Genomic DNA, 22,888 nt, shown 5'->3' on the forward strand with positions numbered 1-22,888 from the left:
TGGAAGTTATTTTTCAATATGAAATATTAGATCTAACAGAAGTTTTTCCATGTGATCAACTCCTTATACATTTTAACAGATTAACATCAAAAATTATTTTTCTTTTGATCTAAATTGTATTTGAAATTCTTTCAGGACTCTATCATGAAACAAATTTAGTAAACAAGTGTCACAGGGAACACTTTTCAGCCTTAACATCTCTCAAGATCTAGGTTTTTGGAGGCTAAATTATTCATTTCCCCCCTTTAGTTTTGAAGGAAGGGTGAAAAATACATATACTGACTCATTTACTTAATTCAGCTCTCAATTCTCACTGCAGAAGTGACATTGCCACTTTGGGGGGCCACTGATGCCATCGGTACTAAAGTAGGGAAATTAGAAATAAGTATGTATTCTCTGCTCAGTAGTATTTTTTAATTGCCATGCCATTTAATTTCTTCCCTTAAGAAATTTTAAAATAGGTTCTCTCCTTCCCCCCAGGTTATGTGTCTTAAAAATGGTGATGTAATGTTTCTCAAAGTAAAATTAGTAACATATAGAAAAGTATGAAATCTCTAAAATCTCTAGTGAAGTAAAGCCACAAAAGTTCACATTTTCTCATTTCCACTGTTAAAAAAAAAAGTTAACTTCTTTTACTTTAGTGAGAACATTACATTAGAATAACTAAAAGTCAGAACAAAAACTACTCACTGTTCCATCACCTAACGAAATCATTGTCTTTATTCATGGTGCCCTTGAGCTTGCCTGCATGCAAATTCTATTTTTTACATGTATATGGCAATACTATAGATAGAATATTATTCTACATATATAACACCATGCATGCATTGCTATTTTGTCACAGCACTTTTTCTTGTCTCTCTTCTGTCCTTTTCTTTTTCACTCCCTAGCCTCCTACTCATGATGCCCAATGTTAACAAATTGATATATACAGTTGGCCCTCTCTATCTACGGGTTCCACATCCGCGGATAAGGAGGACTGACTGTACTGCGCCATTTTATGCAAGGGCCTTGCCCATCTGCAGATTTTGGTTTCTGCAAATGCTCAACACTTTTACAAGGGCCTTGAACATCTGCAGATTTGGGGGTCCTGGAAACAATCCCCCATGGAAGGGACAACTGTATCCTTTTACATCTTCTTCCATGCTCAACAGTATGTACAAATACACATGATCAAAGATCTATCTCTATCATAACTGGTAGTTGCTCAGTAAATGGAGCATAAAACTGATACACACGTAACTTGAATGTTTTATTAATTTAGTCACATACACTTAAACACAGGGTATTTTTTAGAGTATAAGCCACCTGTCTGTAAATTTTCCTGCAGAAATCACACCAAAAATTCCAGCTTCTGTTTCTTTCAAGTGGTTCAAGATTTTGAAGACATTTGCCAAGCAATTTAGTGTAGAACTTTCCTGTATTTTTATAATTTTCTTCTCTGCTCTTTTCACAGTGTTCTTGCCCACACTTACATTCTCAATATATTTATCAGTGACTTTCATTTATGGCATCTTTTCAAAGTTAAAATTTTGTTTTTCATGAAGTAACAACTCTTTTTTATCACATTTATTTATAATCACTTTGTGTAACATTTCATAAGATGTCAAAATTCCAATAACAGTAGCATGTGGCACAAAGGAGTCTGGTAACAAACAAAGCTGACCCTTAGTAAGTAAAGGTAGGAACAGGACTGTTTGGATGAGTACATGTAATCCACTTTCAGGGGATAATCCACGTGCCTTTTGCACGTTTTATAGAGAGAATGGATGACATAGATGAGTTAGGTGTGTTGGCTAAGTGGAAGATGGTTGAAAGAACTAACTTATGTATGTTTTTTGTCTTTGCTTTATGTAAATGAAATTATCCAATATGTTTTCATAAGCAACTTGCTTTTCTCACTTAATGACATAATTGCTATCTTTCCAGAACAATGGCTTAGGTCTAACTCATTCTTTTCAATAGCTAAATGATATTTCATAAAATGGGTGTGTTAAAAATGCAGTCAACCTTCCCTTATTGATGAGCATTCAGAGTATTTCCAGGTTTGGTCACTTCAAACAATGTTTTAATGGAGATCTTTATCCATACATCCTTAGATACCACTGCATGTATTCCTACGATAAATTCTCTTAAGTTTGTTCTTCTCATATTTCAATTTCTACTTTTAATATCCTTAAGTTTCAAGTATTATTATACAGTATTTTAAAACAAGGCCAGGGCTCAAAATGGATAATTGTAATTCATGTTTACACTTGGCAAGATTTTCACCAGTTTGAAAATTTCAACCAATCTGTGGAGGAACCGCTGATAATTTTGAATCCACCAGTATTCAGAAGGCTATCATCCATCTATTAGTTGAATAGTTTTGTAAGTAAATTTCCCTGGTCCCTGTACTTCTTGCAAATGGAGAGTGCTACATCTAGGACAGCTCTTATTTATTCCTGTCATTTTTTTTACTGCAAAATTTGTCCTTGAGTACAAAGAGAGAACAAGTAAAACATTATATTGAAATGGTATGGGGAAATACGAAGCATTTAAACACATAAAATGTTAATATAATATACTTCTAAACACATGATTTCCATTTCTTACAAATCAGAACAGTATAATGTAAAAATTAGGTCAGTTTATTTCTCATGATAATGTGATTTATTTTCAGTTTTACTGTTATTATGGGCCAGTGGGCTATAACATACCAGCTTGTGATCTATTCTCCTTAAACAGTGACCAGCATTAAAAAGCCATTTTAAGGAGATCCAAGGCTTGCAAATATCCCAGGAAAGTTTCAGAGCCACCAGGTTACATGACTCTTCACTTTAATGATTCCAGTCATGTAATACATCTTCTAAATCAGCTGCAATGTGTGAACATCTAATGATATCTGATTGCTGATTCTGCAAGACACATTTCCACGTGCTTCAGCATACAGGAGACCTGATGTAGGAACATGATAGTTGTTCTCTTGCTTATCAATATCTTTAGTTGTGCAAATTTTATAATAAGGAGAAATTTTGAGAGTTGGGCTTTTTTGCAATTTTTTCTTTACTCATTTTAGACATCCCTAGTATACATAAGTTACAGATGCAGATGACTGGGGTTATGAAAACATACCTTGCATGTTTTCACTTATTGCAAAAAGAAGCATTTCTTTCCTATCTGACTCTTCTAGAGTAAGTCAGAGATTTTTAAGGAAATTAAACAATTGTGTTCAATGAAGTAGATCTGTACATTGACGGTTCAGAGGAAGTATGCATACCTCAAGTTTAGTTTTGCCTCCTGCCCTCACAAATCTGGTTTAGGCAAGGACAATGATGAAGTCTGTCTTGAGGTTGGTATTAATGTTTGGCAGGCACCAATTAGCTACTTTGGGTTTATGTCAATCTTGTACTATTTACATACAGAGTTACTACATAGGTAAAAAATAAATACATAGGTGATAGGTTCGCCTTGTATGCTAGATTATGGTAAAATCTTGATCAAGAAAGTCAATATGAACCTTTACCCTTCAATTCCTGGGTTAAAAAAAATGAAATTGTGTAACTAACTGAATTGATCAAATCACTTGCTAGAAGAGACCTAACCATAATTTTTATGACCCAATATTTCCTGCGTGTCATCTTTATGTTATTTTCCACTCAGGATTTTCTCCAAAACCACTGGATACCTAGTCCTTAGTAGACAGAGTAGAGAAGCATTGTAGAAAAGTGGGCTGTTGCTTGTAGGAATGGTTTCAGAGTCAGTGATATGCTGGTGGGGCTTAACCAACAGATCTCAGGAGTGGAACTGCTCTGATTTGTAGCATTTGCTGATTTCCATGATGTAAATATTATCATTAGGAATGATTTCCAGCCACCAGCGTGATGTCACTAAAAGCAGATTTGGGAAGAGATGCTAATAATTGGCTCTCAAAAGACAGCACAAACTTCTGCCATCACGTCAATTAAAAATGTTTTACCCTCCATCATCCTGTTACATCTAACCAAGTGAAATTGAATAGGGGAAGAAAAGTAGAACTGTAGAAGTTAAAAGAGTAGTTGTGTTTCTGATTCACTGTTCTAAGAGCAAGTGGCTAAGGAGAATCAGAAAGGAAGTTAAATTTCAGATATGGTTTCTGTAAGACTGTATTTCCAAGTCAAAATCACTTTTTTTTTTTTTTTTTTTTTGCGGTACGTGGGCCTCTCACTGTTGTGGCCTCTCCCGTTGCGGAGCACAGGCTCCGGACGCGCAGGCTCAGCGGCCATGGCTCACGGGCCTAGTTGCTCCGCGGCATGTGGGATCTTCCTGGACCGGGGCACGAACCCGTGTCCCCTGCATCGGCAGGCGGACTCTCAACCACTGCGCCACCAGGGAAGCCCCAAAATCACTTTTATTTTCCAATGTGCTTGAGAAAATATATAAATTTATTGTTCCTAGCAGGTCTAGGGCTGACTAATGAAACAAATCATGACTCATAATAGGTACCCAGTAATTCAGGGGGAATTTTAGGGGGTTACATAACCAGAATTTGAAAGAACTTTCCGTATGCATAACAATGCTAGCTATTTGGGATAAATCTGAAACTATTCAACACAATGTATTTTTCCCATATAACCAAGACAGGACATTTATATTTGAGGCAGTATAGTCTTATGTGTAATCATGTAAGACAATAGATAGATAGATAGATGATAGATAGATAGAATATAAAATAGATAAAATGACAGGTAGATAGAATATAGAATAGATATATAGATATACTACAGATAGATGATAGGTATTTAGAACACAGAGTAGATATATAGATATAATAGAGAGAGAGAGAGAGAGAGAGAGAGAGAGAGAGAGAGAATATAGAATAAATCTATTCTAACCCCTTGAACTTCCATGAGACTTTGTGGGAACTCACTCAACTATTCAGCACCAGCATTTACTTCTCAACCACAGAGTTTACTTCTCAACCATGGATATTGTTTTACACTCATCTTCTTAGAAGATTATGACTAAGTAGTGTAAATAATAAGGATGTTTTGAGTAGTAAGTGGTCACCAATACCACCACAGACTATAGAACAATACTGTCAAATAGAACTTTCTACACTGATGGAAATGTTCTATATCTGCACTGTTCAATTGAAAATTCAGTTTCTCCATTGAAGTAGCCACATTTCAAATGCTCAATTGCCACTAAATAGAATTAAATTAAATCTAAATTTAAATGGCCATATAGGATTAGTGGTTCCCATTTTGGAAGTGCAGATCTAGAAGACAAACCACCAATGTTTATTTCTTCTTCATCAGCAAAATTGACAGCCAACAATTCTGTCCCATGTAGTGTCAAACATGGCATTTTGGGGAAAAAAAAAACTGTTCATGAATTTTTAAAACTGTGATTTTTGTTAATAGTGGCAAAAATAGAAAGAAATTGTATCTACTCTCACAAGAAACTGATCAGTTCGCGATTTTCAGTATCATCTTCCATCTTATTTAAAACATTTTAAGCCCTAAAACGCCCCTAAACCAAAATTCAAAGTAAAGTTTTCTTAGAAAATATTTATTTCTAGGAAAATCTGTTCTAGAAATATCAGTTAAGTTTTAAGAAGAAAATGCATTGTATTATTAAATAAAACTGTTTGAAACCCACAAAGTGTATTTTAATGGCCTGTGTGATTTTATAGTGTTTATTAAAATCCAATTTCTAAATGTACATTCACTGTATTTTTGAAGTAGGAAGTAAACACAGTTTTCAGCATATAGCTTTTCAAAGAATTTATTTTCTTGCACAACAGGAACTTAAAACATAGGTGAAAACTTAGCTAGAGGAAGGGAGAATAAATATTAAAAATGAGTGCAATTGTAGTAAATAAGTGAATATTTGAAAGAAGTCTTGCTTCTTCAAGATTCATCAAAATGCCTAATAGCTCTTTGTTTTCCTATCATTAGTTTAAAAATATATGCTGCTGGTAATATAAACATGTGAAGAGTTACTTAACACTTAGAAATGTAGCTAAAATCATCTTATAAAGCTGAAAGTTGATATTTAGTTGAGAATCAATTTATCATAATATTCTAAAATTTCATTTCATTTAAAAATAGCCTATGGTTATCCTAAACTTGATGAAATAACTTCTCCAATTGTTTCTTAAAGTACTTTTGGACCTGATTTAAAGCAAAACAAAATAAAAAACAGCAACAAAAATATATATAATTCAAAACGATTAACTGAAGTTTTTATAGCTATATTTTTTTGTTCACTGATCTTCCATTATGCAGCATTGATCTCTTGGCAAAACTGTTTGAACTATCTGAATCATATACCCAGGAAACAATATGTATTCTGCTTACCTGCCCAAGAAGGGCTTTGAAAAAAGCCCTCCTAGTTCCTCCAATTAAAATGTCAAAGGCATGCACAAAAGAGTTTGGCTGGTAAAGTCAGTGATAAGGAAACACAGTTTTAGTTTAATTCATTTTTCTAAAGTGCCATCTGACAAGCTTGCATTGAATTCAATCCAGGTTCAAAAGTATAATTGATGTCAGCCCAATTCTCAGCCAAAGACAAACACTGATTCTGTTGCTGTTGGCTTTGTTTTGGTTTCAGGTGCAGGGCCCCTGCCATATGGTATCCTTGGGTCAGGGTTTTTGTTATGGCGTGTGAGTATGTATGTGTGAGTGTGCTTGTTAATATTGCAAACATCCTTCAGTCGCAAAGCAAACAAAGGAAAGTCAATCCACTCATTGCTAGAACCACTACAGACCACCGACTGCTGAGTACTATTAAAGTTACATAGAACATTAAACAAATAGAAGTCCCTGTTCAAGATATTGCTTCACCAATGAATTCTTTATTTGCCCTTGACATCTTGTTTTCTTTTCACCACCAAATGGCTGTGCATTTATAATTAATGAATTAACACTGTATTTTTAATATGAAATTCAAGATATTTTGCAGTAGACCAGTGTGTGTTTTCCAAGTTTTGCTTCCAAAGTGTTTAAACATCATTGCCTGTGATAGTAGAACACTTATTTATCGATGTAAAAAACACTTGATTTGAAAACAAAAAATCATTTGGACTGAATGACAAATGAATGTTTGGGGAAGAAACAAATAGTTAAAATGTAGATATCCCAGCATGATCAATATATTTAGTACCATATTCAATAGATATGAAAAATTTAACAGTTTTCTTCCTTGTTTATATGATTACAGCCCTAATTACTCAAGTAATTATCAAGGCCCCAAGTTTAGGTATTTCACAAGGCCTTACAAGAAACAGACGTAAAGCAAAAGCTCCACACTCAAAATACAAAGAGTTTTCTTGTCTAATAGGAATACATATGAAACAACAGTGAATATTATAGGCAGAATATAATCATTAAGTATAAATAGTAGTATAGACATAAAAACCCAAGGATATAAATGTCCTGAGAGGGTCCATAAGGAGGTGGGATTTAATGCAATTTTGAGGAATGAATAGATTTTACATAGAATGACTTGGATATGGAACATTATTCCAGGAATGAGTAATAGCATGAAGAAAAACAAAGAGGTGAAAAGGAACATGCTAGATTATTGGTAAATACGAACATAAGCAAAACTCGACTGGAGGGCAATAGGGGATACAGTTAGCTATCTGAATTGGCAGGATTTGTGAACACCTGATTTTAAGGCACTCAGACTTGATGTGGAAGAAAGCGTTTTCAGTGAGATCTGGGATTACAGATGAGTACATTCAAGGCCCCTGAAGGTGTCTGGTTAGACAAGGAAGGTGGGTTCCATAGGAAAGCTCCATGTTAGCTTGTTTTATACATGGGAAGACTTTGTAAGATTTTAGTGGCTAAATTGCATTGTATTATTTAATTTAAAAAAGTTTTGAAAGACAATAGCAAACTTCTATCTCCTCCAATCCATAACGGGATAAATTTGGCCCCATGTAAACACATGCAATGCATTTACAGTGCAATGATTTTATCTTTCTGACTTGGTCATCACTGTGAGTCTTAGTAAGTTATTAACAGAGGACAAAAATTTACAAATCCTGACTCTAGTTTGTACCTACACTTTTGCTATACTATACAATATTGCAACACAACTGACAAACATGTCCCCAAATAAAAAATAAATAAATTAGTTGATCCTATGGAGGAAATATACTACAGAAACTTAGGTGTTAAGTTGCTTCTGCTCGACATCTTAGAAGGATAAATTTTCAAGACAATTATAGGTAAGAGATTTTCCTCCTGTCATTATTGCACTCTCCATGAGCTCAAAGACTAATTTAAAAATATTGTTTCACATGTATTAGCTTCATCTATATCTTATTTTTTTTCTTCTGGGCCTTCATACATCTAGTAAATCTCAAAGACCAAATGTGCAAAAAACATGGTTGATAAAATATCCATCTCATGAGAGTCTTGGCTAGAGTCACTTAAATAATTCTGTTTCTAAAAAAGTCAAACTCCTGCTAAATAGTATGACTTTCTAATGAGTCTACCTCTAAGCACCTCTCTGGCAGTTACCAAGCATTATGTTTCAAGTATCCTAACTCATATCCTTATTCTTAGGTGAATTCTTTAGTTAGATAGCTAGTTGGATATTTAGACATTTGTCAGAGTTTCCTTTCTGAAATTTTATATTTAAGAATCAGGGAACATTTTTAAAAAAATTACTACAGACTAAATTAGCATGGATTACCTCAGTCTGGACAAAAAGTGTTAGAAATAATTATAATCAGTTGGAGATTTTACAATATAAACCTATCAATATAGATTCCAAATACTGGAGTAAATTACTTAAGTGTCCTCAGAGTAAAACATGGGCAAAATATATTTATAAATTATCCTGAACTCTAAGTTAACTTTAAGATTCACCTTAAACTAACATGTAAGCAACTCATTGACTTATAAACCCTCTGGTAGTCAATGTTTCCAAAATTTCAAGACAGAGAAAATGAGTGGAAGGACTATATGTAAAGTTCTCCTCTTTAGAGGGCACCAGCTCTTCAAGATCTCTGACACATTCCTGAAAGAACTAAAGAATTGTTTCATCTCTGCTGGAAGTTGTCAATTACCATCCAGTAGTCCACTGCTCCCAGAGCTAGTGCCCCTGCACTGTTGAAGCTCAGCCTTTTCTAACCCTCACCAGAGCCAGCAGGGAAATCAGTAAGCAGGTAGGATAGGGGACAAGAAACAGGAAGTGAGACATCCTCAGACCCTTCTCAACCACGCACTCTCCTTCCTTTTCCCTCCCCACTCTATCACCATGACAACTGCAGGCCAGGGAAAAGACCAAGAAGAACACTGCTTGTTTTATTTTTCTAAATGCCATGAAAAATACTCTAAAATGAAATAGCATCAATAGGATAGTGCTTTGGGTTACAAAAACAGAGAGGTTTTGGGACTAACATTATCCCACCCCCTACTGTCTTTCTTAAATGTCTGTATTTCTCTTACTTCCTTGGCACTCTAATTTTCAACTGATCACAGCCCTATCAATTTGCCCACCAGATAAGATTTCCAGATCTCTCATTTCTTTCCTCCTCCCTTCCTTTGACTTTTCAATTGATTCATTTTCTCTCTTTACAGGAGCCTTCGGTTGGTATCTCTGGTTTCATCTTCCCAGTTCTTTTTACTCTCCATTCTGCTGCCAGGATGATTTTCCTAGGGTTTCAAATCTGATTATCTAATTGTTCTGCTTTCTAAAAATAAGCAAAAAGACAAAATTCCCATTGCTTCCTTGTGCTGATGGGATAGATACAAATTTTTCACCATGGCATAAAAGTCTTTGCATGACTTGTTTCCAGTCTCAGATAAATGCCTCATCCCCTCCTCTGCCATACCTACCTTGTTTTCCACCAACTCAACTCAGAACCTTCTCACCATTCCTTCAACACACCACTTATTTTCTTGTTCACATAAGCTTGCATATGACATTCTTCCAGGACAGGAAAGAATATCAGAATTAGCATTTATTGAGCTCATTCAATTCGACAAGCTTGTAATCTGCACAGCATTGGAAAGATGTAAGAATGATTGTTTTATTTTGCAGGCAAAGAGAGGAGAAGAAAATTGTCCAGACACCTGGCCATGATCTATGATGTTGCCTGGCTTAAAATCTTTGGCATTTCCCCTGTGTGGAATACCCTACACCTAATTTTTTTTTGCCTGAAAACTCCTCATTTGGCCTTTAAATCTCACTTGAAGTTTAGCTCTTCTCTAAAGCCTTCAGGCAGAAGAATGGACTAACTTTTTATAGTGGCACAATACCTGTCAGGGTGATCCCAGGATTTCTGTATGGGGAGCTCAGGAGAGCAATACATGTGAAAGGAAAGGACAGTGGGGACAGGCAAGAAGATTTATCTTGAAGCTTTGTTTACATAATGAGTACACTGTTTCTATTTTATGTTTTATGCTGATGAATATGACGCGGATGCAAATGCCCCCAGACAACCTATATGTTGGCATTGCAATATGTCCTCTCTAATGATACAAGTTATATTCAAATTTCCTGTTAATATATCTAACTGCCAGGCTAAAACAGTGAGTTCCTTAAGATTTTGCACATCTTATTCATCTTTCTATTCCATGCCCTTGTCAGGGACCAGGCTTTATGTAGGTGCTCAGTAAGTGTGGGACGAATGAGAATAGGACTGAATGGAATGGTTCTTTCCTGCCATAATAACCCTTTGGAATATTTTTATTACACTTCATCAGAAGTCAGTTTGGAAATTTGGTGTTTTCAGTTATCAAGAACTATGGTTCTAGCTATCTGTTAATACCATGCATGGTTATTTTAGTAATTAGGTTTTAATACATTTAAACAAATAGCTCACTTTAATACCCAAAGTCAATGATCCATTCATCCAAGTAAGTGTCATAATTTGCTTCTGAAAAGATAGCCTCACAGTTAATTCACTTCAATCTTGGTAATAGCTATATTTCTATTATTATGAGTCAATTGAAATGAAGCCATTTTTTAAAAAAAATTAAGCTCGGGACTTGGATAGTTCAGATGAAAATAGTGATTGCCAATTGTGAAAGTTCTAAGAAAACGTGTCCTTTATGGTTTTATCCCCTCAAAGTGGAAACATCAAAAGGACAGGACTGTAATTCTTGAGGGAAACCTTAGAACTAAGATCTAATATGTTGTTTCAGATTTTGAGGGAGAAAGTTGACAGAGACTACGTGCAGCTCATTGTTTCTTCATACATTCAGTGAAAGAAGACAGGAGACAATCATAATATTTTAATTCTTTCACTGATGCTATGATGATCACAGTGACTGCTATTTGAGTTTCTATCAAGCAAAACATTAGATTCATGGCATAAACCATCCCATCTAATTATTATAACATACTCTAAGGTAGATAGTGCTCTAAGGTAGATAATGCATCTCCCATCTCTATAGGTGAGGCTCAAAGAGTTTACATAATTGCCTAAAGTAAGTAAGGGAGAAAAATTTGAGGCCACGATTTGACATGTGTCTTCTGTAACTTATCTGATACAACCTTGCTCTTATATCTGTAAATTCTGCTTAATTATTTCAGACATATGTAATTCTTTAGGTTCACAATATCATTTAGAATCATAAACATTCATAGAACTTAATCTTATAATGCCTCAATTTACTTCATAAAATTATTTTGAGGATGAAATGGTGGAACCAATGTAAAGCCGTCAGCCTGGTGCAAGGCTTATAATAAGCACTCAGTAAAACTTAAATGATGATGATGATGTTGACGATGATGATGATGGTGATGATTTATTCCAACCTATTCATTTTTCAGTGATTCATTAAGAAATCAGCTCAGAGAAATCAAATGCCAAGGACGCATAGAGAAATGGCAGATGCAGATTCTCATTTCCTATAAGGCCTGTTTACCTAGTGATTGCTTGATAATACATTATAAAAAAAAAATCACCACGTATATCCTGGCATGGTTATAAAAACAAACAAAAAGAGATGACCTTCTCTAGGTTAAGGGTGATATATTGTCTTGTTTCACAGACCAGCAGCAACTGTATCACTTTGGAGCTGGTTAGAAATGCAGACTCTAGGGCTCTCCCCAAGACTTACCAAACCAGAATTTGCATTTTAATAAGATATCCAGTGATTCATAACCTCATTAAAGTTAGAGAAGCACTGCTATAACACATATCAACATGGAAGCAAAATAAAGATTTGGAAGATGAGCTATGGAGTAAGAGAGACCTGAGTTCCAACCCTGTCTCCACCATTTGCTAGCTGTAAAACCTCGGACAAGATCTCTGAAGGATTAAATGTTATAAATTATTTAAAGCACCAAGCACAATATGGAAATACTATTATAATAATTAAGGCAGACCAAACTAAACTCAGATTAAGAAGCACAATTTACATGACAATGAGAAGAAAGATTTGGGCGTGAGTACAAAACTTCCATCTTCCAAATGAGAGTAAAACAGATTTACAGAGAGAAAATTTTAAGGGTAATTATGAAACATATAAGTTTAGTTTAGTTACAAAAATTATATATATGCATATATACATATATATGTATATAAAATTATATGTATATGTATATATACTTATATATATTTCTCAACTGTATACAAGATATTTACTATCATTCATTATCATCCCCAAATAAATACCATATTAATGCAGGAAAAACAAACCTGATCCAAGAGTATATTTTAGACTCTGTCTACTAGCCATGGCTAGATTCTTAACTGACCATCATATTATGCCATAAATCAGATTGTATAGAAATATACATTTTTTATTTGTTGAGTAGAGAATTAAGTCAGTATTAATTTTTGTCTTAGTTTTCAGTGTATTTAAAAGCTGGAATATTGATGAGATAATCTCTTTCCTAAAGCTTTGAAAATGGCTTGGCCAAGTAAAAATGAAATAAATCTAGACGAACTAGATATGGTCCATATCACAGCAGAAGATAATGTTAACCAGAAAAGATGATGAGGTGCCCATGAGTTTTAGAAGAAGTTAGCTTTTCTTTTTTTTAATTAATTAATTAATTTATTTATTTTTGGCTGTGTTGGGTCTTTGCTGCTGCATGCAGGCTTTCTCTAGTTGGGGTGAGCGGGGGCTACTCTTTGTTGCAGTGTGCGGGCTTCTCGTTGCGGTGGCTTCTCTTGTCGCGGAGCATGGGCTCTAGACACACAGGCTTCAGTAGTGTGGCTCGCGGGCTCAGTAATTGTGGCTCACGGGTTTAGTTGCTCCGCGGCAGGTGGGATCTTCCCGGACCAGGGCTTGAACTCATGTCCCCTCCATTGGCAGGCAGATTCTTAACCACTGCGCCACCAGGGAAGCCCTGAAGTTAGCTTTTCTTTGGCAAGAACGAAGTTATTTTATTAGCAGAACTTCACAAATGCTTTTGAAGTCTCAGAGTATCATTTTCCACATTTATAAAATAATGAAATTATGATGGCCAGTGATGAAATGCTACTTTAAAGCAACTTTTTGGATTTTGGAGCACATTCTATCATTCCTAATGCAATATAATTAATCTGAGTCTGGGCCAATTGTCAGCCCTTATGAGGAGAGCTATGAGATAGCCACTTTATAAATGAAGATAGAAGGACCTTCCTCTACCAGCCATGCCTGGTGGCATCTACTAAATCAATTCTCTGTCACAGGACCAAAATATGTGCTCTTTAAATTTGTTTTGGTTGGTGTTATATATGAAACATGAGTGGTTCTAAACTTATGTGATCATCAAAAGGCCTTAGCATAGGTTGGATAATGAGATAATAAATATTAAAATTTTTCTACAGAACATTCTCCTCCCTATATGGATAATTATATCTTCTTCATCTAATTGCTTTTCTGAAACTAATAAGCAAATTATATGTTGCTGGCTGTAATTGTCAGATTTCAGTCTGTATTTTTCATTATCTGATGTTGGTCTTTAAGTATTCTACATATGATTGGGCCACTAAGGTTAATGTCTAGTTTGGGACACCTAATCTTTGGTTCCATGATGAAGGAGTTCTAAAGCCATATAGACAGATTGATTTTGGTGGTTTAAAATTAATTTGACCTTTTCTTTTAAGTCACAAAGTAGTCTGGGTTGTGACAAAGATCTACTGACCTATTTCTCAACAAATTGTTCACCAATAAAACTTAGGACTTAATTTTTAGTCATTGTAGGAAATTCTCCTTCCATTTATTATCAGTTCACACCATGGACCTTTAGGGAATGACTTGTCAGTGCTGATTTTTTGTCATTCTAGAGATCCTTGAAATATTATATTTGATAACCATCCCAAGACATGATTAAATTGCTTGTGATAAGAGCTTTTTTTTTTTTTTTCCTCTCGAAACTCAGCCAGATAAAGTCCACTACAGCAGTTACCAGCAAGTCAGAATGACTTCCATCACCCTTCCCTAATCACAGCCTGGATAAATCACTTCTTTCTGATTTTTGAGGTTAATATGCATCAGATTTCTCCCTCTCACAATGATGATGTCACGTAAGTATCTGGAAACAATTCTTTCACTCCATTATAATATTGCAGTCTTCTTTCTGTAAAGGCTTTTAATTTAAGCTATTCTTAAAAATATTTGAGAAGGTCACTGACCTTAAAATTGCTATTATTATATGGAATCAAAACATATAGATCATTGTTCACAGATTATTTTCAACGTCTAAAACAAGTTATAGAATGTGCTTTAAATCACCCTCTGTATTCCATGCACTGTTCTCGTCTGCAACTACCTTACACCTGAAGTACTGCATAAGAGCCCAATCTGCTCTATCTGCTTCTTTTCTGTTTTCAGTCATTCTTTAATTATTGGATTTATTAACACTATTTTCTGGTACCAAATACATGCCCTCTGTTAGGTTCTCTAAGTACAGTAGAGAGCTAACAGAGATAGATTTTCTGTCCTAAATAATCTTAAAAGCAAACTGACAAAAAAAGAATCAAAGATACAAAAAATGTAAAGTTGCCAATTGATTAGTGCCAGACGGGAGAAGCTATGCAATTTTATGGGGGTCAGGGTGGGAGTGGAGACACTTCAATAGGGAGATTTGACCTGGGCCTGCAGGTCAGGAGAGGCCTTGCTGATGAGTGCTGTTTGAGCGAGAGCTACAGGATGACTAGGGGTTAAGTAGGCAAGGAGCAGGGGAGGCATCCCAGACAGAGGGTACAGATACGTAATGATCCTGTAGAAGGAGGCAGCAGGAAAGCAGAGGACCAACGTGCCCTGATTACGCAGCCCTTGGGAGCAGGGCGCAGGGAGGCTGGAGGGGCTGGCAGAGAGATGTGCATGCCTGACTGTATGAGCCAAGGGGAGAAGTCTTGCCTTCAACCTAAGAGCAGCGGGATGGCAACTGGGGATGGGGGATGATTTTGAAAATTCCCTCTGGCTTCATGTGAATGGCAGGGGGAGGGTAGAGCAGGTAAATAACTTGGGAGGCTATTAAAGTAGTAGGGACTTCAATAATGGTACCACTGGGACTAAGGAGAGAGTGGTGGACATGAAGAGGAGTAGATGTGTGAGATTTTTAAGAGCTAAACTTAAAAGAGAAGTTAAGTGATTGAGAAAAGCTGGTGATCGTCCAAACATCACTGTCCTGCTAGTCTTCTCCAATAGTTTTGCTCTTGTCTCCAACTGATATGAGAAGAGGGTCATTGTCACTGAAAAACATACAGCTCTCCCTTGACTTACGATGATGTTAGAGCCTTATGAACCCATCATAAGTTGAAAATATCTTAAGTCAAAAATGCAATAAATACACCTAACGAACACAGCTCAGCTTAGCCTACCTTAAATGTGCTCAGAATTCTTACACTAGCCTACAGTGGGACAAAATCATCTAACACAAAGCCTCTTTTATAATAAGGTGTTGACAAGCTCATGTAATTTATTGAATGCTGCCCCGAAAGTAAAACACAGAAAGGTTGTATGGAGGCAGAATCGTAAGTGTATCCGTTGTTCCCCCTCGGCTGACTGGGAGCTGACTGGGAGCTTCAGCTGCGCAGCATCACGAGAAAGGATCCTACCACATATCCCAACTCCAGGAAAAGAGCAAAATTCAAACTCTGAAGTAGGCTTTCTACTGAATAAGTATCACAGTAAGTATAAATGGTAGGTTGAACCATTATAGGTCGGGGACCATCTGTATTTATTGAACCTCAACCCAATTTAGGCACCATGCTACTCTCTGGGAAAGTACCTTCCAGCTTGAAACTCTGGAAGCTGGCATGCAAACCTCTCAGTATGACCCTAACCACCTCATGGCATTTATTTTCTATTACCCTCCTCAAAGAACTCAGGTATGTAAAAGCTACCTAACACAGTGTCACATAAATGTGAGCTGAAGATGGTTTCCCCTCTTCCCTCATCCCTCCTTTTTTTTCTAGCATCAAAGTTCTGCTTCTTTACCAAAGCACTTAGTTCCCCTTTGATTGCTTTTCTTACATTGATCCTCCCCACATTTGCTCTTCCCTAAACCCTAGCTGGAATTTTTTTCTAGCTTTACCAGTTTTTCTAAGTCTTACCCTCTCTGCAAGGTCAAGCCCTAATAAAAATCCTAGCTCCTTCATAATACTCTTCTAGAACATTTCAGTCTTCTTGGTCACCTACCCTTCAATTTCGAATTCCCCTATTTGTCAGTTACTCAGCATGTGCATCCTAGCTTCCACTCACCTTTCTGTGAAATAGTTTAGCTTTTAAACTGAACTGTACATGAGTCAAGAACAGTGTTCCTATCTTAAAACTCTTATTTTCCAAGAGTGTAATATGATGCAAGGTAGGCCTGAAGTCATATCCTCATACCTGTGGCTAAAGGGCTACTTTGGTCCCATCTAAACCACATCAAAGGGGACTTCGTTAGAAACCCTTTGTGGCAGCTACCATGTAATACTGCTCATCATTCTAACAAAGTAAATCACTATATTGTGTAAAGAAGACAATTAAGGAATAAAACATGGACTGTATGTTTCCACCAAGTCATTAACAATTAAACCTGAATTTTAATTTGGGAAATTAGGTGAATAAAACCAAGAGTGGGGCTTCCCTGGTGGCGCAGTGGTTGGGACTCTGCCTGCCGATGCAGGGGACACGGGTTCGTGCCCCGTTCCGGGGGGATCTGCCGCGGAGCGGCTGGGCCCGTGAGCCATGGCCGCTGGGCCTGCGCGTCCGGAGCCTGTGCTCCGCAACGGGAGAGGCCGCAGCAGTGAGAGGCCCGCGTACTGCAAAAAAAAAAAAACAACAACACAAGAGTGTTTATTTGCCTAGTAAGCATTCACTTAGGGGTTTTGGAAACCATTTAAGAGTAAAAGACATCAAAATAAGTACATAGAATTAATACCCAAATAAGAATTCAGTTAGATGATGAAGGCTACTTCTAACCAATTCCTGCTCAGATCAAAGTAAAGGGATATCATCTCTTTAAGACTTACCTTGTCGGGCTTCCCTGGTGGCGCAGTGGTTGAGAGTCCGCCTGCGGGTGCAGGGGACACGGGTTCCTGCCCCGGTCCGGGAAGATCCCACATGCCGCGGAGCGGCTGGGCCCGTGAGCCATGGCCGCTGAGCCTGCGCGTCCGGAGCCTGTGCTCCGCAACGGGAGAGGCCACAACAAAACTTACCTTGTTACTGTTACCAAGTTCAAGCTCGTACTGCTCACTGCACGACAGGCTGATAAATAAACAAGTTGTTTGGGCAAGGAATAGCGACTTTATTTGGAAAGCCAGCAGACCCAGACGATGGTGGACTAGTGTCCCAAAGGACCATCTTCCCAGAATAAGAATTCAGGCTTCTTTTATACTAAAAGAGGAGGTGGTAAGGTCCTGTCTGGCCAGACTCCAGAGGGGATGTGATAATTTCTTCCTTCCTGCAGCTATTCACAGGTGGGTCCAGTCAGGATGTTTCCTGTGAGCTAAACAAAAGTATTTTAGCTAATGCTCATTACCTGAGAGACAGGGTTCCCAGGGATGGACCACTATGTATAATTTAACCTTATAGGCAACATCCCTTCAGTGATTAACTTGTAATAGAATACTAAGTTTCTTCCCTATTACAGCCTTGCATCTTCCCAAGGGCTGGCCACAGGCTTCTCACGTTTGTGGTAAATCAGTCTTTTCATCTCGGCCAGACCTTGATCCTGAACAGCTGTGCCCCACTTTTGCTGGTTAGTCAGTGAACTTTGCTCCCTCCACCGCCAACCTTTCAGGAAGCAGCCACTCCACTGATGACAAAGAGGTAACAGCACTTTTGCATCCTGACCTTCCTCTAAGTAAGAAAGGCTGCGTTCACCCGAAGTGCCTCCCTGTAACCATCTGACCACTGCCCCCCGTCTCTTCCCTTAACCCCCATCCCAACTTTGCATTTTTGTGTGTCTTTGATTCTTTTCTTGTCAGTTTGCTTTTAAGATTATTTAGGACAGAAATTCTATCTATCTCTTTTAGCTCTCTACTGTACTTAAAGAACCTAACAGAGGACATGTAGTGGGTACCAGAAAACAGTGTTAATAAATGAATCCAATATTTAAGAATGACTGAAAACAGAAAAGAAGCAGATAGAGCAGATTGGACTCATGCAATACTTCAGGTATAAGGTAATTAGTTGCAGATGAGAACAGGGCATGGAATACAGAGGGTGATTTAAAGCACCTTGTTTTTTGTTTTTTTTTTTTTTACTTGCGGTACGCGGGCCTCTCACTGTTGTGGCCTCTCCCGTTGCAGAGCACAGGCTCCGGACGCGCGGGCTCAGCAGCCATGGCTCACGGGCCCAGCCGCTCCGCGGCATGTGGGATCTTCCCGGACCGGGGCACGAACCTGTGTCCCCTGCATCAGCAGGTGGACTCTCAACCACTGAGCCACCAGGGAAACCCTAAAGCACCTTCTATAACTTGTTGCAGACGTTGAAAATAATCTGTGAACAATAATCAACATGTTTTGATTCCATATAATAATAGCAATTTTAAGGTCAGTGACCTTTTCAAATATTTTTAAGAATAGCTTAAATTAAAAGCCTTTACAGAAAGAAGACTACAATATTATAATGGAGTGAAAGAATTGTTTCCAAATAGTTACGTGACATCATCATTGTGAGAGGGAGAAATCTGATGCATATTAACCTCAAAAATCAGAAAGAGGTGATTTATCCAGGCTGTGATTAGGGAAGGGTGATGGAAGTCATTCTGACTTGCTGGTAACTGCTGTAGTGGACTTTATCTGGCTGAGTTTCGAGAGAAAAAACAAAAAAAAGCACTCTTATCACAGGCAATTTAATCATGTCTTTGGATGGTTATCCAATATAATATTTCACCAGTTGTATTTGTTTCCTATTGCTGTTGTAACAGCTTCCTACAAACTTGGAGGCTCAAAATCAGAAATTTCATTCTCTGCCAATTCTGGAAGCCAGAAGTCCAAAATCAGTGTCACTGGCTTGAGGTCAATCTGTCAGCAGGGCTGGTTCCTTCTAGAGGATTTAGGAGAGAATCCTTGTCTTTTCCAGCAACTGGAGGCCTCCTGCACTCCTTCTGGCATCACTCCAACCATTGTCACATCACCTTCTGCCTCTTCTGTAGTCAAATCTCCCTCTGCCTCCCTCTTACAAGAACTCTTGTGATTATATCTTGGACCCTTCTGGGTAATTCAGAATAATATCCCATCTCAGGATCCTTAACTTTATCACACGTGCAAAGTCCCTTTTGCAATATAAGATACATTCATTTGTTCTAGGAATATGGACATGGACATTTTATGGAGCTGTCGTTCAACTAATCATATCAGTCTTCTTTCATGGGAGATTTATTATTTCAATGTACCCATTTATTTAAAAATTATTGAGCATATACTATAAATATATTTCAGGCAAAGTGCTCTTCAGTGGAATGATAACTTAATAATTATTGGTTTGCAACCTTGGGAATCCCCAGGTGAAATTCGAAACTGACCCCCATACGTGGAGGGCAAGGAGAGACTAAAAAAAGAGGCAGCCTTCAGATGGGTAGGTGGCAGGATTAATAAGCAAGGGAACTTACATGTGTTGCTTGTTTTGGGCAACCGTGAGACGAGTAGATCTTCCTACCTGTCACCAGAATCTTAAAAGTCCGTAGAGAGCCCTTAACAGGGCTCAGTTATGTATTCAGTCCGGGTAATCTTAACAACACCTTACTATCTCAAGGCTACATCTTGAAACAGCTGCTAGTATGGGACTAGTAGGCAGAACCTACATTCCAAGAACAGGGGAGGGGGTGAGAAGCCTCCAGTTGCCTGGGTCCAGCTCACAAGTCAACGAGCAGTCATGTCCTCTTGATGATCTCCTCCAACAATAATAAAATGCAGAGGTGGGGGAATATTCTTTAGAAATTCCTTGAATTTTTCTGCATTTCCAGTAAATTCTGTAGTGTCATATTTACATTATAACATTACCTGAACACTGCAAACCCGCTTCACCTCTGAGTCTTACCTAAATGTCTGGGTTCCCATTCCACTATGAACCTGCCCTTTTATACTTACACAAAGGACTGATTCTCTAGTGCCAGGCTCAGATTCCACCTTTACACCAATTTCCAGGCTCTTCTCCAAGCCTACTCTACTTCAGAATACATACCCTGCTCTATACCCCTAGTCTTGGCTCAGTCTGGCCTAGCTGATTAATTCAAGGATCTTATTTTTAGTCATTTGTAAATACAGCCTTTGAACAGAATCATTGAGAACATCAGCTGACATCAAATTAGGCATCAGAAGCCTTCGCTCTGTTCACCCATGTCATCATTATACATGAATTAAGTGTAACTTCAACCTCTTATCTATTTTAAGTATAGATAAAATATTACGTATCCATAGCATTCAGACACTTACATCACTTATGATAAAATAAACATTAAAATTCTAGAAGTTTGTTTATTGTCTAAAGTCATCGTTTATCATGACTATTGTTATTATTAACAAGGCAATTTAATAGATGTAGCATAAAATAGTGTTAGGAATATGAAATGTCAAGCATACCTTTGATATTAAGCCTTCTTTCAATTTCCACAAGCTCTTATGATGTTGATTTATTTCTCATGGACAATTATTATCCTGTGAAATAGAGAGGAATGGTTGGAAGGAAAATTGGTGGAAAGAGAGAAGCTCCGGGTCCTGGTCTTAGTTTGGTGAAGATAAAATTATTTTAAGAGTTTGTTCTATTTAAAGTGGTCTGGAAATAGGAAATAACAAGATCCTAGGGGCAAAGGAGAGGGCTAGGGTAGTGGAAAATTGTCCCAAATGCTTTCCTAAAGTCTTTGAGTAAAGACAGAACAGTTAATTAAATAACATGTTTAGAGTTAGGCAGAAAAATTGAGAAAAATTATACTTGGAATTCATTGGATTCCTGTCAATAGTCTCTTCGGTAGGTCAGAGGTAAATATACGCTTCCACCTTCCTTCAGAAACAAGTTCTTTTGCTTTTTTACTCATTGGGTATTTCTTTTTGACATTTTTTTTCCTTTTGACTATATTATTTACAAAAATAAATTATCTCAAATTAAATACAATGTTCCAGGTGTAGATAGATCAGAATCAAGCAGACAAGTGAGGAAAATTGACTCTGAAATATGACATAATTTTCCCTATAATGATAGCTCAATATAGTGTTCCGATTTTCCATACTTTATAAGCCCTAAACTAGGAAGTGTTGACATGTTTTATCCTTCTGTTATTCTATTACTCACAGGTATCTTACCATATTGGATAACATTTAATGATTTTTTTTTAAAATTTTCCCTGGAAGGACATACATTTAGTGTGAAGAACTTGGAAAGCAGGAGATGCTATTAGTGATGCAAAGGCCAGATGGGGAGAGCAGATTAGTTACCAGTCTGTGAGATTCTTCAAGGGGACACCAGGCCAACACGGTTGGAAGTTACACACTTAGGGATTCATTCCATATATTAATTTCATTAGTGAAAGATCATTTATGTTGAAAAGAAGTGAAAATATAAATTTTATTTAGGAAGGACTGGAGTTTAACATAACATCCTTGTTGAAATAAGTTCAATAAGAATAAGAACAAAATGGGAGAATCTGAGAAACCAAGTCATCTCTAGACTTACCTAATTATTTATAGAAGCCAGTATGGAGGTGATTATAACTGACATGCCTGGCATCTGCAAGCTGAGGTCCTTCCCTACGGAGAAGCAGTCTCTTTCTTTGGCATGCTTGGTTTTTCAGTGGGATTCAGAATTTATGTATGAATGGAGGATATGCAAAAAAAGAGACATGGCACACAAAATGCAGTGTACGTATGATTGTCCTTTGTGCAATTTCACCAGCTGTGTGCAGGCCAAAGTATCAGACCCATATTATGAAACAGATCTCAGCTGTAGCTGTCACCAGGGCCCTTGGTCATTTACTTCTTTCCAGTATCTGCAGAAACCAGCTTAGCATGGGTACCACTGGAGAACGTCCCTCCTCCCACCCAGGCCCTGGACCCCTTATCTGTTGCTCTGTCTTCCCCTGTCCAAATGAAGCATGAGACCCTTGGGACCTGCTCAGTGGGATTTAACATACTGCAGGGTGGACCACTGACCAATGAGATGAGATAAAGCATCCAGCAGATACATCCTTCTTCCCCTCATGGACATACTATCCTGAGATGCTGGTATGCATATAGCTTCTCTAAAAATGGTCCTGTGAGACCAAGTGATCAGTTATGTTTGATACCAAGCAGCAGGCAGAAAGCTAAAACACTGCCCTGTGTTTGCTGTCCCACATTTCCTGCTTCCCTTCCCTTCCCCTTCACTCTTCATTCCCTGGGACTGTTCTTCCTAACTGAGTATCCCATATAAGCCTTTGCTTATTCCTATGTCTTCCAGGAAACGTGGTCTAAGATAAGTGGCTGTGGGCAAAGAGGCACACAGGTGGGCTCCTCTCCCAATACAGCCTCTGACAGAAGGTTGAAATGAATCTAAAG

This window comes from Pseudorca crassidens, chromosome 6 (genome assembly GCF_039906515.1).
Source record: "Pseudorca crassidens isolate mPseCra1 chromosome 6, mPseCra1.hap1, whole genome shotgun sequence".
Lineage (NCBI taxonomy): Eukaryota > Metazoa > Chordata > Mammalia > Artiodactyla > Delphinidae > Pseudorca > Pseudorca crassidens.